The sequence below is a fragment of the Bos grunniens genome, chromosome 2, assembly GCF_055505025.1.
Source record: "Bos grunniens cultivar Pamir isolate PY7600 chromosome 2, Bosgru_T2T1.0, whole genome shotgun sequence".
Lineage (NCBI taxonomy): Eukaryota > Metazoa > Chordata > Mammalia > Artiodactyla > Bovidae > Bos > Bos grunniens.
This window is the reverse complement of record NC_141166.1, coordinates 50,027,351-50,043,899: the sequence shown is the minus strand read 5'-3', so window position 1 is coordinate 50,043,899 and position 16,549 is coordinate 50,027,351. Positions and strand designations below refer to the sequence as shown.

The 16,549-nt window shown below is 40.4% G+C and overlaps 1 long non-coding RNA gene across 1 annotated transcript in view; it reads left to right on the top strand.

The window, feature by feature from the left end:
• Positions 1-16,549, top strand: part of LOC147378075 (uncharacterized) — a 104,833-nt gene that overhangs the window by 84,555 nt on the left and 3,729 nt on the right. Inside the window, exon 2 of the long non-coding RNA XR_015144432.1 lies at positions 11,285-11,395. This is a non-coding gene — a long non-coding RNA (uncharacterized LOC147378075). The remainder of the gene's footprint in view (positions 1-11,284; positions 11,396-16,549) is intronic.

Sequence of the window (16,549 nt, the reverse complement as noted above, 5' to 3'; positions counted from 1 at the left end):
GGGCATACACGTAAGGTCTGAATATGGACATGACCTAGAATCCCAGGAACATCTAAAAGTTTTTCAAAGCTCTGTGGACTTCTCATTCCCCAGTTTGTCCTTTCAGTTTCTATAGTCAGCCTCTTGTTACCCTCAGAAGAAGCTGTGATGTTATACAATTACTGCTGATTATTTTCATCAAATACCTTAGAGATAGAGTTCTCACAGAGAGTGATCTCTGAGTTGGATCACATAAACACCAGCCCTGAGATTGGAGCTTTTCAGTAAGCTATCAGGCAAGTCAAATAGTGACAGTTCTCTGGAAATGGGGCTTTTGAGGCATTCCAAGCCCATTTTGTTTCCTCCAGTGGCTGCTAGGCTGCTGGCATTTACAGCTGCCATAGTTACAAGTCTGTTGTTTTCCAAGGATATCATGGGGCTGGGGAGAGGAGAATAAGATTAGGACAAGTTAAAATGCTACAAACTCACTGTTCTTAATGACATTCACCTATTTTTCATGAATAAAACTTGTACTGATGTAAATCTTTAATCTCTAGAGTTCTGAATGGGTTGATTTTGATAGTTTTTCCCAGTGTTATCGTTACTTTTAAGGATTAGCAGATTTTCAGAGGTCCTTACCTACCATTCTAGAAGTCATCCATCAGGCTGCAACCTCTAAACTAGATTTCATGGTAAGTTTGGACATAAACAAAGGGAAGTTTAGCAAAGAAAAACATCAACTGCCACTGGATGGGATGACTTTCATAATCCAGAGACCCAGACTTGTACTGGGAAGTCTTACCAGATCGTTCATGCTCAGTTACAATAAAGATAGGGCACTCCCAAGACTATTTTCATGTATCTGGCAATGACTTGATCCTAATTACCAGGAAAGCAATAGGATTTATCTCTTACTGTGGGCTTATTAGACATTACCATGAAGCAAGCAATAGGTAATAAGTTTTTACTCTCACCAAAGTCCAATGGATTCCTCTCCTGTTGCTGGGACTTCCTCTTCTAAGGTGATTGGCAGTAGTAAATTCACTGCCTTCAAGGAGAATCGCATAATCCTCCACACAGAGTGTAATAATGACCTTGCACACTAGCCTTAGTAAGTTAATCACCTGAAAATGTAATGGTACAAAGCAGCACATTCCTCAAAGTCTAGGTTCTCTTATGTGAAATAGCACAAGGAGAACATTAACAGACTGTTCCTGCTCAAAAGTCATTAGATTCTGTCTAATTTCTTTTGGCTCCTTTTCCCAATTTAACTCGAAGAAGCCTATATAAATCCTTTCCCCAGGTTTCTTGATTCCAACTCCTCATCTTGTCTAAGGTTTGATGCTCAAACAGGAATTCAACTTTTTTTCACACAAACCAGGGGAAAGTTTTAGGCAGAGTGCACAATGAATTCCAAAGGAAAAATAAGCACTTTTTCTCTGCTCAACAATACAATGTCTGCAGAGACTCCGTTTATTTTACATTAGCGATGAAACTGCTAGTTGCTCATTCATAATGCCAACAGAAGGGTTTATGGGGCTTCAGATTTATCCCCAAGAGAATGGAGTCATAAAGTGAAAGTCACTCAGTTATGTCCAACTCTTTGCGACCCCATGGAATATGAAGTCCATGGAATTCTCCAGACCAGAATACTGTAGTAGATAGCCTTTCCCTTCTCCATGTGATCTTCCCAACCCAAGGATTGAACCCAGGTCTCCTGCATTGCAGGCGGATTCTTTATCAGCTGAGCCACAAGTGAAGCCCAAGAATACTGGAGTGGGTAGCCTATCCCTTCTCCAGTGGATCTTCCCAACCCAGGAATCAAACTGGGGTCTCCTTCATTGCAGGCGGATTCTTTGTTTTTAATTTTTATCTCTAAGGGTGCCCATTCAGTCATAAGAACAATGAAGTAGCAAGTCTCAGAAGAGAATTCAAGTTACTCTATCTTGCAAGATGGAATATTTTTGCAGATTTCAGATGTCAATTTTCAGTTATTTTTAAAGCTTCTGCTCATAAGAATTTAAAAATTCTTAAGGATCTGCTTTTAAAGAGGTCATCCTGTTACAAAGACACTGTTTAAAAACATTTAAACACACACAGACACAAGAAATAGGGTGACCCTTGGTTGAAAATGAAATACGGAGGAGTCTTTGTTCTCCAAAATCGCAAAGACAACTGTTTGTGAAACAGTGACTTAACTGGGGGGAAAAGACAGTACCATCCCTCCTATTCCTATTTGGAGTGAATTCAATTTCCCTACAATTGCAAATTCTAGGTTGAGTGCTTGATTTTATAAGATCTTAAAGACCTGACAGATGGCGACAGAAGTATGAACTACTGTAATACATGTTGGAGTCTTTGGTATCTAGGCAACAGTCATATAAAGTTCCCTTTACAAAAAACAGAGAGCACTTGAAGTTGAACTTAGCAGGGGGTATGGTAACAGCACACTTAGATATTTAGCTGAGGACCGTTAGTTTATGAGCAAACAGGTAATGGTTCCTTTTATACTAAAAAACAGAGTTAACAGCAAAAATTGAGTACAGCCCTCTCTGGAGTTTGTCATAACTCCGGAGATCTTCTTTCTGCCCTGATGGCTTAAGCTTTGGGACATCTTGTCCGGAATGATTAGAGAGAAGCTCCAACAGAGGCGTTTAGTAAAAACACAAAAAACCTAATTTTAGAATTGAGAGAGACCGGTTACATTTTTGCCTTACTCTGTAATCTATTTCACATGAACGGAATGGAAAGTTTTGTTCTTGTTCTATCAAAAGTGATGAAGCACTTTGATTCTGGACTCATCTTCACAATTCCTGCTTCCTCATCTATCATTTCTGTAACCAGCACTATAATTAGTTATGGCTTACTAATGTCTTCCACCACAAAGTGGAAATTAATATCTTATATGTATGCATTTGAAGAGCAAGTGAATAAAACAGACATGCGAGTCTCATTAAGGGTTGCTTTGTTTTCTGTTACACTTCACTTGTCTGGCTTAAGAAAATAAAATATGTAAATCACAAACTGTTACATTTCTGATCATAGTTGTCATAGTGACGAGGCCATGGTAAATGCTTAATAAATATCTCTTGAATGAGTAGGTGAAATAAATGTCAAATTATTGCATTGTCTAACTGTAATTGAAATGCACTTAGAACTCAGATATAAAATTGTCTTTCTTAAAAAAAAAATCACAAATTAACCCTGAATACATCACCAAGAAAAACGCTTGTTTTTGTAATGAACTCTGAGAGAGCAACTGTCTCCCTTGTTTCTACTATGAATAGTCTGTGGAGAAATGAATCTCTTGAGAAATTTGAGTTTACTTTCAGAGCAATATAGTCAATTTTCTAAGATCAGTAACACTAGAAATTTTGTGATGACTGCAGCATGGGATAAACTTGGGGCTAATTTCCCCTACAATTGGTTTATTTAACCTCTACGGGACATGTAGGGTGTGGAGGGGGGGTCATGAGTGGGACTTACTGATGGTAGTTGTTGGCAGAGGGGTGTTGACTTACTCCTGACAGTGGAAACAAGCTATTATCTCATTTTCTGAGCAATAACAAGTCCTGGTGTTGGGCACAGCTATTGTAACTCGAACAGTTTGTCAGGAATAGTATACAAAGAACCGAAGAGAATAAAATAGATAAATTTTATTTATGAATGTCAAAAGTAGTCTTTAGGTAATAGTTCACTTTGTTATCATTAAGAATACAGAATGGGATTCCCTGGTGGCACAGTGGTTAAGAATCCACCTGCCAATGCAGGACACATGGGTTAGATCCCTGGCCCAGGAAGATCCCAGGTACCACAGAGCAACAAAGCCCGCGCACCACAACTATTGAGCCTCTGTTCTAGGGCCCATGCTCCGCAACAACAGAAGCTACCTCATTGAGAAGCCAGAATAAATACTGCAACTAGACAGTAGCCCTCACCCTCTGCAACTAGAAAAAGCTGTCATGCAACAATGAAGATCCAGTGCAGCCAAAAGAAAAGAACTATCAGTACTAGAGTATTGATAATCTGACAAATTTCATATTGGCTTCTCTTGGAATCTCATATTATCATCCTCCAGAAGCAGAAGGGTTAGAGTAAGTGATGCAAAGGTTTGAGAAGAACAGCTGTTGTGCTATTTTCCAGGGTCAACCAGCTGTAAGTGTCTCTGACTTTTCCATTACAGTCACCCTGGTCTTCAGCTCTTAACGCTGTGATGCTCTTTCCTGCCACAGGGACTTTGCACATGATTTTATCAGAATACTCTCTCTGCTCCCTTTACTTAGTTTACTGCTACTCTTCACACCTTTTAGGAAAGCCTTTTTAAATGCCTAAATGACCTTATAGTACCATGCTCTGCTCCTTATCATAGTTTAATTTATATTTGTGATATTAATTGATTAATGTCTGACTTTCCACCAGACTGTTTGCTCCACAAGGGCAAGAATGATATCTGTTTTGACCTCACATTGTATCCTCAGTATGATACTTGAACGGAGTTCTCTACACTCAGAAAAGGAAATGGTTAATTCTGCCTGGAAGCCAACAAAAGATTAAATAGGCATGAAGGATAATTTAGATAACATATCAGCTTAGTCTGGAGAAATATAGTATGTCAGATAAGCAAGGTATTCCAATTGTGGGAACCACAAAAGAAAGGGAATAGAAGTAATTAAGTATGTGATGTATTCAGAAGTCAGAACACTGATGTAGAGGAGGGAATGAGTAGAGATGAGCTTACAGGGGCAGATTGGAACCAGATTGTTTAAAACCTTGGGCTTGTTAAGGAGTTTGGACATTTTTTAGGCAGTAAGGAGCCATTTGAAAACTATTAAGCAGTAGAATAACACAATCCCATCTGTGTTTCTGATATAACTCTGGCAGCAGTGTGGAAGGCAGTGGAACTAAAAATAGGATTAAAGTAATGTGCTCATTGCTTTTCCCCTATTTGCACAGTAACCCAATTTTTAGCCTGGACATACATCCTGTTTGTACAAGAAAAATCCTTAATCCTGAAGAAGCATCTTCTGATAATATCTTAAAGAGAGTTTTGTTATAAAGCAAAAGGGCAAAGTAGCCATCAGCCATTGCATCACGTCATGTGCCATTAAATATCCAATAATGAAATCATTTAACAGCAGTAATTAACTGAATTCATGGAACTGTTAAATTCAGGCATTGTTTGAGCATTCTCAGAAACTGATCTTTAGGAAATGTTGCAAAGAAATAGCCTAGAGAATTAATGATACACATCTTCCAACAAAGGTCCAGGTCAGCTGGAGAAGTTAACCAATTCTAAGAAAGTGATCAGTAATATTCTAGAAATAACAGGTTGTGGAAACCCAGAATATATCTCACCATTACTAGACTGCTTGAGAAATGTCAACATTAGTTTCTGGGGACATAGTTATTTTCACTGATAACCTATTTTGCACAGATGCTGCTCTATTTTAACATGAGTTGCCCACGTAATCCTCACACCTTTGTGACACATTATTATCAGCTCTATTTTACATCGGAAATCATGGAGATACAATGAGGGTGAGTAATTTGTCCATTGTTTAATAGGTAATAAGTGACAGAGATGGATTCAAACCAAGGAGTCTCATTCCAAGGCCATGCTCTTCACAGTTATCCAGATCCATGCTCAGCTTTGGAAAGGCCCTCTCTTCTCTTATAGTCATACCTTTATTCATCCTTTATTTTTTCCAGCTAAAGAGAAAACATTGATTTCATCAGATTCATGTTTCACTGACTTTCATGTAAAATCACATGTATTTTGCCTGTTTTTATTAACACCTGATTTTGTTGGTGATCATTACAAACAAGCAGACACTGTGGTGCAGGCTGGTCCTAGTTCAGGAGGTGAGAAGTACTGGAAACGCAGGCTGTTGGAAATTCTGACTCTCAGGATGTCTATGGGGCTCACAGCTCTAACCCAGAACTCCAACTTTTCCACCTCTTGGGTGTTGTCTTAGAGTTAACTATATATAGTGAAGTCACTCAGTCGTGTCCAACTCTTTGCGACCCCATGGACTGTAAGGCTCCTCTGTCCACGGGATCTTCCAGGCAATAGTCCTAGAGTGGATTGCCATTTCCTTCTCCAGGGGCTCTTCCCAACCCAGGGATTGAACCCAGGTCTCCTGCATTGTAGACAGACGCTTTATCGTCTGAGCCACCAGGGAAGTCACCTTCCTGATATAGTTAACTATATCACTCTTTAAAATAACTTTTGGGGGGAATAACACAATGAAGTTATTTTTTCCTAGGGCTCTATTCCTAGAATTTATGCTGCAAAATAAAAACACAAATAAGTCTGCATTTTTTTTTGTTTCACTTGCATAGTTCACTCATCTGATAAAAGTTCTATAGTAACAAATATGTCTGAACTGAGTTTTACACAATATTCTTTCTGGTGTTTCATCTGAAAATATTTTCATAGAGATCCTGAAAACTCTTGGTGGCTTGGACACAGTAATGTTCAGAATTTTTGCAATAAAGTGAAAAAAAGTTTAAACTACTGAGATGAACTATTTTGATAGAACCCATATGAGTTTGATATGGTAATATTTAGAATAATTATTTTGTTACTATATGAATAATAGTAAAAATTCCAAAGCTATTGGTTATATGATGATACCCTCTTGATCATGATAGTCTCCTAATTTTATGCATGTCTTAGTTGCCTAAAATGACTAACTATAGTCTAAAGAAATTAATAGTAGCTATTAAGATACACTCTACTTTTATGTTATAGATTTCTAGAACCTCGGGGATAATGTATTTTAGCTCCTTCCCTCTCCCTGATCACTGTTCCATTTCCCCACCCTACCCTGACAATCAGGTGACAATTACTCCAGCGTTCGTGAACGTAAATGTCTGTAGACATCAGACCATGATATAATGAGTATGACATAAATGAGTAAAGCAGGCCTGAGATCCCATTCTCCTCTGAACCAGTAGAACTCAATTCTATGTTTTGTTTTTCTACCTTTGATAGAGACATGGGTACAGGACAATGTGAAGAAAATCTCAGTGTGATGAAGGTGATAAATGGCAATAGACATTTTGCTCAGATAGGGATGACTCGGAGAAGGCAACGGCACCCCACTCCAGTACTCTTGCCTGGAAAATCCCATGGACAGAGGAGCCTGGTAGGCTGCAGTCCATGAGGTCGCTAAGAGTCGGACACGACTGAGAGACTTCCCTTTCACTTTTCACTTTCATGCATTGGAGAAGGAAATGGCAACCCACTCCAGTGTTCTTGCCTGGAGAATCCCAGGGACGGGGGAGCCTGGTGGGCTGCCGTCTATGGGGTCACACAGAGTTGGACGCGACTGAAGTGACCTTGCAGCAGCAGCAGGGATGACTGGCCTCCACTCTGGAATACTGGGCTCCACACTGCCCTCTGCTGGCCCTCCTGTTTAGCGGTTTATTTCCTCAGTACCAAATAATGTATCAGTTTGAGTTGCAAGTAACAGAAAACAAAGTTAAACTGGCTTAAATGAGAAAGTAGTTACATGGTTTGAAAACTATATATTGCATTGCAGAGGTTGAAAGTGCTCAGGCAGGGTTTGATCAGGGCTCTATGTTTTGTTTGACTCTGTCCTTCACGTGTTGACTGCTTTCTTGTGTGGACTTCTCTGAGGTACTCAAATGGCTGGAGCTGTTTCAGGGATCACATTGGTATACTGTACTATCCAGGTCAAGGAAGACTTTTACCTCAGCCATCACAAAGGAGTCCTGTACAATCACTTGTGAGACTGGTCACTGTGGCCAGGAGGACCTGATTATGCTCATCACACTTGTGGCCCATCTCTGGAACTGCAGCCTGGACCAGTCACACCAAACTACGGTTGCTGCATAATCGGGAAAGAGTGAAAAGAGGCAGTGGAGCTCTGAGCCTCCAGGTTCTCCCACGTCACCACCCAGAGAGAAGAGAAACAGTCCTCTAGCATCCATATTCCTTGACTCTACTTGGTGATTTGTTATTGTCTAACCTTATTTGGCTTTGGACCAACCACAGTTGAGAAAACCACTACTGGCAAGGTTTGGATCACATGCTCACTTATGTAGCCAAATGTCAGGAAAGGTCCCGTAGTTAACACTTCCTTCCATATCACATGAATCAGGGAGATCATTTGCACAATGGAAGGAGGGTAGGCCATGAGTAAAAATAACCAATGTTCACTCTACCTTATTTTCATGTTTTCTGCTCTTCAACAGGGAGCTGACCTCTCCCAGAGGTGATACCACATCCCCAGGCATTGATATTAAGGGCAGAATTATAATATGTACTGCTGCTGCTGCTGCTAAGTCGCTGCAGTCGTGTCCGACTCTGTGTGACCCCATAGACGGCAGCCCACCAGGCTCCCCTGTCCCTGTGTATTTTTAAAACATTATGTGAGCAATGCATGGAATTTATGTCTAAACATTTCTAACAATTACCACTGTTTGGATATATTGTATACTACAAGCTTACTGAGCATAGTTCGTGAATCATCTTATGGTACACGTAGTCCTTAACATACGTCCAAATTTTAGTTCTTAGCACAATGTTCCACCCCATCCTTTTTCCCCCTGCAGCATATAAACAAAGAAATCATCAGAGAATCAAGAAACAGGAACTGGCCTCTCATTTCAGTTCATTCACTCTTAAGAATTTCTCTGCCTGGAAGGAAGGGTAAATATCATGTAGTCTCTGGCCATTGGTTAACGTTAATTAATCCTCAGAGACCCTTACTGAGTGGATTTGTGGTTTTTGAAAAGGTAATCTTGATAATTAGCTGTTTTTGGAAACCTCTGAAAAAGGATGGTCTCTGTTCTCCTCACCAATGTATTTACAGCCCTGTGCACAAATGATGTAGTGCTGGGCTCCTCTTCATGGGAAGTCAATGAGCTTTCTATGGAAAACACTTAGGAAAATTCTCTTTGCTTGCATTTTCTAGCATCACCATGTGACTATATCTGCTTCCAATGGGAATGAAAACCATTAACTGACTGTACAGCTGGCCTCTCCTCTCTAGCCACATCTGTGTCCTGTTCCAAGACTCAGATTAGACCCATGGCAAGGAGGAACACATGAGGGTTTGGCAAACTTCCTACCTAAACCTCCCTCTTTGTTTAGGAATCATGCTCCTTTGCTTTTTATGTTTCTAAAAGAAGCTTACCCTTCCTCTCCATGACCCAGCTGAGGTAACAGAGTGATGGGATGGTATCACAGGACCATAGTTTCTGTCTCATGGGAAGTAATAAAAGAGGTCACAGCAACTCCCACCTTCTCACCTGAAACATGTCTAGGTAGGTTTGTGTTCATATAAATTCAGCTAGAAGTCATGGGAAACTCCTCTGCTCTATGATCCCAATAACTGAGTGATAAGACAAGTTCTAAAGCTTAGGGCTCTTTGGATGGTCTAAAGATCCCTCCTTTGGGGAAAAGGGCAGAGGCAGGAGGAGCGGTGTCTAGATCAGCACTATCCAATGGGGATGCGATGCAAGCCACAAATAGTGATTCAGCCAAGTAGGTGATTTTAAGTTTTCTAATAACCACATTAAAAGAATAAGCAAATGTTACCTGGCATTGGATTTGATAGGGATTAAAGGGAAAGTGCAATATTTTGACTGATAACTTTTGATAACTTGCCATTTTTGCTTCACTTTGATTAAATAAATGAAAATTAATCAGGAAAGGTCTGGTCTGGAGAAAGGAGCCCAGGTACCTCGCCATGGAGCATAGAGCAAAACTGTAAATGAGAACAGACCATACGTTGTTCCCATAACATGCAATCGGGGCCACTGTAGGATAATTCACTGAGGAATTGAAAGTGTAAGGGGGAGAAATAAAGTACACAGATTTGAAAGTTAAGATCTAGAAAACTTTATCTTATAAGTCTGTCTGAGCTGTAGGAAGTTAGATAATATTTAGAATATTATGTAGTTGTATTATCAGAGCATGGTCAGATAAAAATAGTTGTTTTCAACTCTTAAGTATCATTGAAGATTATTTTTAAGGATTTAAATCTATACACACAAGGAGAAGCAGCCTCCCTACACAGTTAAGAGGAAAAATAACAAGCTCTCTGCTGTGATAATACTATCCTTGTCTTGCTTGTTTTGGTGGCTTTGAATGTCTGGTTGGTACAAATTAGAGTTCTCAACAAAGATTTGCATGAATTCTATAGCCAACCTGAAATAAAACTGAAATATTGAGCTAGATATGGATTTAAACATCTAGAAATTGCAGTAGACTTAGCAGTGGTGACTGTATTTCCAAGTGTCATTGAATGTGAACATGAACAATGTACTTCTACATTCCTGAAAGGAGTCTTGGCAAAAAAAGTATTAGGCGCTTCCTAAATTAACCAAAACCCTCCCAAAGCTATCTGCCTGTTCAGGGAGAATGTGCAAGTGGACAAGTTTCAAGGTACTTATTAAAGGTGTTATGGGATGAAAGAAAAATAAATACTGAGCCTAGACATGATTAATTTTTTTACACTTATTTTTGTTGTTGTCTTATACGGTTACATATTCTGGGAGATTTAGAGGAATTATAAATCTGTAAGAAATAACAAAGGTAAAAAATTGTACACCATGACTTTGTGTTTTCCCACTATTCAATGATTAGAGTACTAGCTGATGTGAATGGCATTTTTCTTTAAATAAATACCCATATGGTACTAGAACAACATTTTTATAGTGATGTTTCAACTGCTTGGTTCATAAACAGGTATAGACATTCCGAGGCATCCTTCCATTTCTGCCCCTTTCTTCTCAAGACCTAGATTTGCAATGCTTGAGGATTTAGTGATCACAGGGTGTGTGTGTGTGTGTGTGTGTGTGTGTGTGTGTGCGCGCGCGCGCGTGCTAAGTTGCTCAGCTGTGTCTGACTCTTTGTGACCCCATGGCCTGTGGCCCACCAGGCTCCTCTGTCTGTGGGGATTCTCCAAGCAAGAATACTGGAGTAGGTTGCCATGCCCTCCTCCAAGGGATCATCCCAACCCAGGGATCGAACTCAGGTCTCCCGCCTTGCAGGTGGATTCTTTACCATCTGAGCCACCAGAGAAGCCCAAGAATACTGGACTGGTAGCCTATCCATTCTCCAGGGGATCTTCTGGACCCAGGAATCAAACTGGGATCTCCTGCATTGCAGGCAGATTCTTTACCAGCTGAGCTACTAGGGAAGCCCCATCACAGGGTAGATGCCCCTTTTTAATTTTCCATCTTAAGCTCTGGTATAGATTGGTGTATATATAATATACCACACTTGCTTTTATTAAATGAAGAATTTTCATTTATTCTTCTCATTCAGAATATTTGTGGAGTATCTACTATGGGTCAGGAACCATGCTAGGTGCTGGAGGATACAAAGAGGAAGAAGATGAAGAAATCCTACACTTGAGAAGCTACTGCCTAGTTGAAGGTAAAACATAGATGTGTCATAATTACAATGGTTTGTGAAAAGTGTAACAGCAAAGGACTTTGGAAACATATCATACCAGTCAGCACCAACTGCTATTCTTACTGGCATGCTTTAAGGTGATAGCATCAGGTTTCTTCACTTTGTTGTTGTTTTTGTTCAATCATTAAGTCGTGTCCAACTCTGCAACCCCATGGACTGCAGCACACCAGACCTCCCTGTCCTTCTCTATCTCCTGGAATTTGCTCCAACTTATGCTCATTGAGTCAGTGATGCCATCCAACCATCTCATCCTGCCCTTGCCCCCTCACCTCCTGCTCTCAATCTTTCCTGGCATCAGGCTTTTTTTTTTTTTTTAAATGAGTTGGCTCTTCACATCAAGTGGCCAAAGTACGAGAGCTTCAGCATCAGTCCTTCCAGTGAATAGTCAGGTTGATTTCCTTTAGAATTGACTGGTTTGATCTTGCTGTCCAAGGGACTCTCAAGAGTCTTCTCTAGCACCATAATTCGAAAGCATCAATTCTTTGGTGCTCAGCTCTAGTTTCTTCACTATTCCATTCTACAACCCCATTGTGATTTAATTTGTACAAGTTAATAAATGGAAGAAGAAAGAGGTCATTATAGGAGTTTGTACCCAGTTTGGAAGAGGACTAATTTGAGGGCATCAGGTATTATATAATGGAGTGAGTTTAGAAGGGGTCATAATGTAGACAGCTCTGGGCAACCATGGAGTGTTTTTATTTTAATATGATTTATTTTTTAGAGCAGTTTTAGGTTCACAGTGATATTGAGCAGAAGGTACAGAGATTTCTCATATACTCCCTGACTCCCTACATGTACAGCTTCCCGCATTCGTAATATCTCTCACCAGAGTGGTATACTTGTTACAATTGATGAGCCTAACACCATGATTACTCAAAGTCCTCATTTATATTAGGGTTTTTTCCTTGACATTGTTCATCAAATAATGTTTTAAGAGAGTTAAATTTAGGGCAGGATGTTGAACAGAAGTAGGGAGGTATCTATCTGTTTCATAGCATTAATTAAGATTGGCCCTGGCTTGGTCCTTCTGTTCTATTTTCTTCCCACTTGCTCCTCAAGCATCAAGAAAAGCTTAAAACCTGGTAACAGGTTTTATATAGAAAGCAGTGAGTGCAGCGGCTGAACACTCATCACTATGCATGGCCAGTGCAATGATGAATATGCTGTACTTGGGGTCTTTTAGGTTGACTAAGAAAAAGTGGAGCCAGGGCATAGCTCATTATTCTAAAAATTGATCATTAAAGGAAAGAAGTATATATCTTGGATTACTGTCTTAAACTATTTTTCAGGGTAATCAAGTGGATGAGGAAACTGTTTTCTGCTCAGAAGAATTTCAGCAAATAAATGCAGAAGGAATGATAGGATTGGAAACAGCTTTTCCAATTCATTTTTCAAGTTCCAATGAAAAAACTGATTCAGACAATGGTCACCAGCAGATAGTAAAACAAAACAAAGTGTTGATGGGGAACTGAACTCTCTGATCAATCTAGCCTCACTAAAAGCGAGAAAGCCATCCAGGGGTGCCCCTGATATGATGCAAGATGTAAAACATGGCACCGCTTATGAGGTATGTGTGTCAAAAGTCAAACCTGAGGCTAACAGTAATTAGATTACTGAATTAGGCATCTCACTTTCAACTCATAGAAAACCCCAGGGATGGGACCAATTTAGGAACATCTGATGAAGGTCATCAAAGATATGATATATTTTCTGTAATAACTGATACAATTTTGAGTTCAAATAGACTTTTCCCAAAGTAAGAAACATTTTGAATAACTTGACTTTAGAAAATCTGTCAGTTGTGGTGACACATTGTGGTAAATTACAAATTTTACAAAGTAAAATGCAGTAAATTACAGAGTCTAGGAGATTTGTAGGCAGATTCATCAACTGATGGAGGACCCCTCAGAGATTCTGCCCATAAACTGACTTTTTAGATTCCTGGTTTCTGGTCATAAATCATTGTAGGGACAGGGGAGAAACGTGATGCATATCTTGAAGAATGAATTGGTTATCCTATCCAGTTGGGCAGGTTAGCTTCCTGTTAATTTTCTAAACTAATATTTCTGGAGAAATTTCAGCAAGTAAAATAAAGAGATGAACTATTAAAAGTGACACCCCCTTCACCCTCCAAAATAAGATTAAACAAGTATTCAAACTTAGCAGTTGATCTTGATACTAGAGCAATGATTGAATGGGGTTCATCAATTAGGATATGTTTCAGCTACAGTGATGGAGAAGTAACAGTAGCTTAGACAGTGTTAGTCACTCAGTTGTGTCCAACTCTTTGTGACCCCAGGGACTGTGGCCCACCAGGCTCCTCTCTCCATGGAATTCTCCAGGCAAGAATACTGGAGTGGGTAACCATTGTCCTCTCCAGGGGATCTTCTCGATCCAGGGATCAAACCTGGGTCTTCTGCATTGCAAGCGGATTCTTTACCATCTGAGCCACCAGGGACAGCCAGGTAGCTTAGACAAAGTAAGGTCTATTTCTTTCAGAAATAAGGAATCTGGAGTTAGGCAACTCAGGTCTGTTATAGCAGCTCCCTACTCATCACTGTCCTGGTCTTTTTCCTGTGTGTCCTGTGTTAGTTTGCGACCTTGTGGGTTACCCGGGTGAAATTTGAAACTGGTCCTATAGAAAGAAGACAAGGAGAGACAGAACAATCTGGCTTGGCAGGTGATAGGTTTAATAAGCAAGTGGATTTCCATATGAGGCTTGTCTTGGACAGCTGCAAGATGAGTAAATCTCTGCTCCTGCCTGTCAGAATCTTTCAAAGGCCTTATCTTTGAAAGAACATTCAGAGACCTTATTAACAGAATTCAGCCACATACATAGTCTAGGTGTGCTCAACAATACATTGCTCTCTTAGGGCTGTGCCCTTGAAATGGCTCCTAGAGTGGAAAGGTGGGCAGACCATACATTCCAAGGACAGGGGTTGGGGTACATACAGAGCCTTGATTGCCCAGGTCCAGCTCATGGGTCAAACAGTGGTCATGTGCTTGTGATGATCTCCTCCAACACTTCATCATCCTAACTGTGTATCTATTCCATGCATGATCCAGCCCAGCTGGAAAGGAGGGAGAAAGGACAAAATGCTCCTCCTCCAGGTTGTGTCAATTCCCTGAAATCAGCTTTCCTAGCAATTTCATGTGGGAATTCTGTTCACGTTGCACTGACATGGCCATACCTAGATTCAAGGAGGGCTGGAACTGCAGTCTTTCAGTTTAATGTGTTGCTGAACTAAATAAAACTAGAGTTTTGATGCTAAGAAGAAAGGGCCACCTGGATTGGGACATCTCTGTCAATGAGGACAACTGACTTGAGAGAAAATTAAAATCACCATTCAAAGGATTTCATTTCTACAGAATGGTATAAAGTAGAACATTCTATGGAAGACCTAATTTTGTAACATATTCTGTGTTATTTTTAACAGTAGGCCAGATTATGTGATTAAAAGAGTGTAAATCTGTTACACCTACTATTTTAAACACTTTTGGGGAAAGACCATTGGCCCTGGTTAGTGTCTCTAATTTTATACATGTGTTACATCCCTTTTGATGACTTCATGGTCCATTATTTGGAAAACTCAGCAGTGGCCACAGGACTGGAAAAGGTCAGTTTTCATTCCAATCCCAAAGAAAGGCAATGACAGATAATGCTCAAACTATTGCACAATTGCACTCATCTCACACGCTAGTAAAGTAATGCTCAAAATTCTCCAAGCCAGGCTTCAGCAATATGTGAACTGTGAACTTCCTGATGTTCAAGCTGGTTTTAGGAAAGGCAGAGGAACCAGAGATCAAATTGCCAACATCCGCTGGATCATGGAAAAAGCAAGAGAGTTCCAGAAAAGCATCTATTTCTGCTTTATTGACTATGCCAAAGCCTTTGACTGTGTGGATCACAATCAACTGTGGACAATTCTGAAAGAGATGGGAATACCAGACCACCTGACCTGCCTCTTGAGAAGTTTGTATGGAGGTCAGGAAGCAACAGTTAGAACTGGACATGGAACAACAGACTGGTTCCAAATAGGAAAAGGAGTACGTCAAGGCTGAATATTGTCACCCTGTTTGTTTAACCTATATGCAGAGTACATCATGAGAAACGCTGGCCTGGAAGAAACACAAACTGGAATCAAGATTGCTGGGAGAAATATCAATAACCTCAGATATGCAGATGACACCACCCTTATGGCAGAAAGTGAAGAGGAACTAAAAAGCCTCTTGATGAAAGTGAAAGTGGAGAGTGAAAAAGTTGGCTTAAAGCTCAACATTCAGAAAACGAAGATCATGGCATCCGGTCCCATCACTTCATGGCAAATAGATGGGGAAACAGTGGAAACAGTGTCAGACTTTATTTTTCTGGGCTCCAAAATCACTGTGGATGGTGACTGCAGCCATGAAATTAAAAGACACTTACTCCTTGGAAGGAAAGTTATGACCAACCTAGATAGCATATTCAAAAGCAGAGACATTACTTTGCCAACAAAGGTCCGTCTAGTCAAGGCTATGGTTTTCCCTGTGGTCATGTATGGATGTGAGAGTTGGACTGTGAAGCAGGCTGAGTGCCGAAGAATTGATGCTTTTGAACTGTGGTGTTGGAGAAGACTCTTGAGAGTCCCTTGGACTGCAAGGAGATCCAGCCAGTCCATTCTGAAGGAGATCAGCCCTGGGATTTCTATGGAGGGAATGATGCTAAAGCTGAAACTGCACTACTTTGGCCACCTCATGGGAAGAGTTGACTCATTGGAAAAGACTCTGATGCTGGGAGGGATTGGGGGCTGAGGAGAAGGGGACGACGGAGGATGAGATGGCTGAATGGCATCACTGACTCGATGGACGTGAGTCTGAGTGAACTCCGGGAGTTGGTGATGGACAGGGAGACATGGCATGCTGCGATTCATGGGGTTGCAAAGAGTCGGACACGACTGAGCGACTGATCTGATCTGATCTGATCTGATTCTGCTACATACTTTTGTGTGATTTACTGAAAAATGCATCAAGTCCCCATTGCTTGACAACTTCACCATTTTTTCTTTCACATCGTGCATCCATGTAAGTCCTGTTCAGTTCAGTTCAGTCCAGTCCCTCAGTTGAATCTGTCTCTTT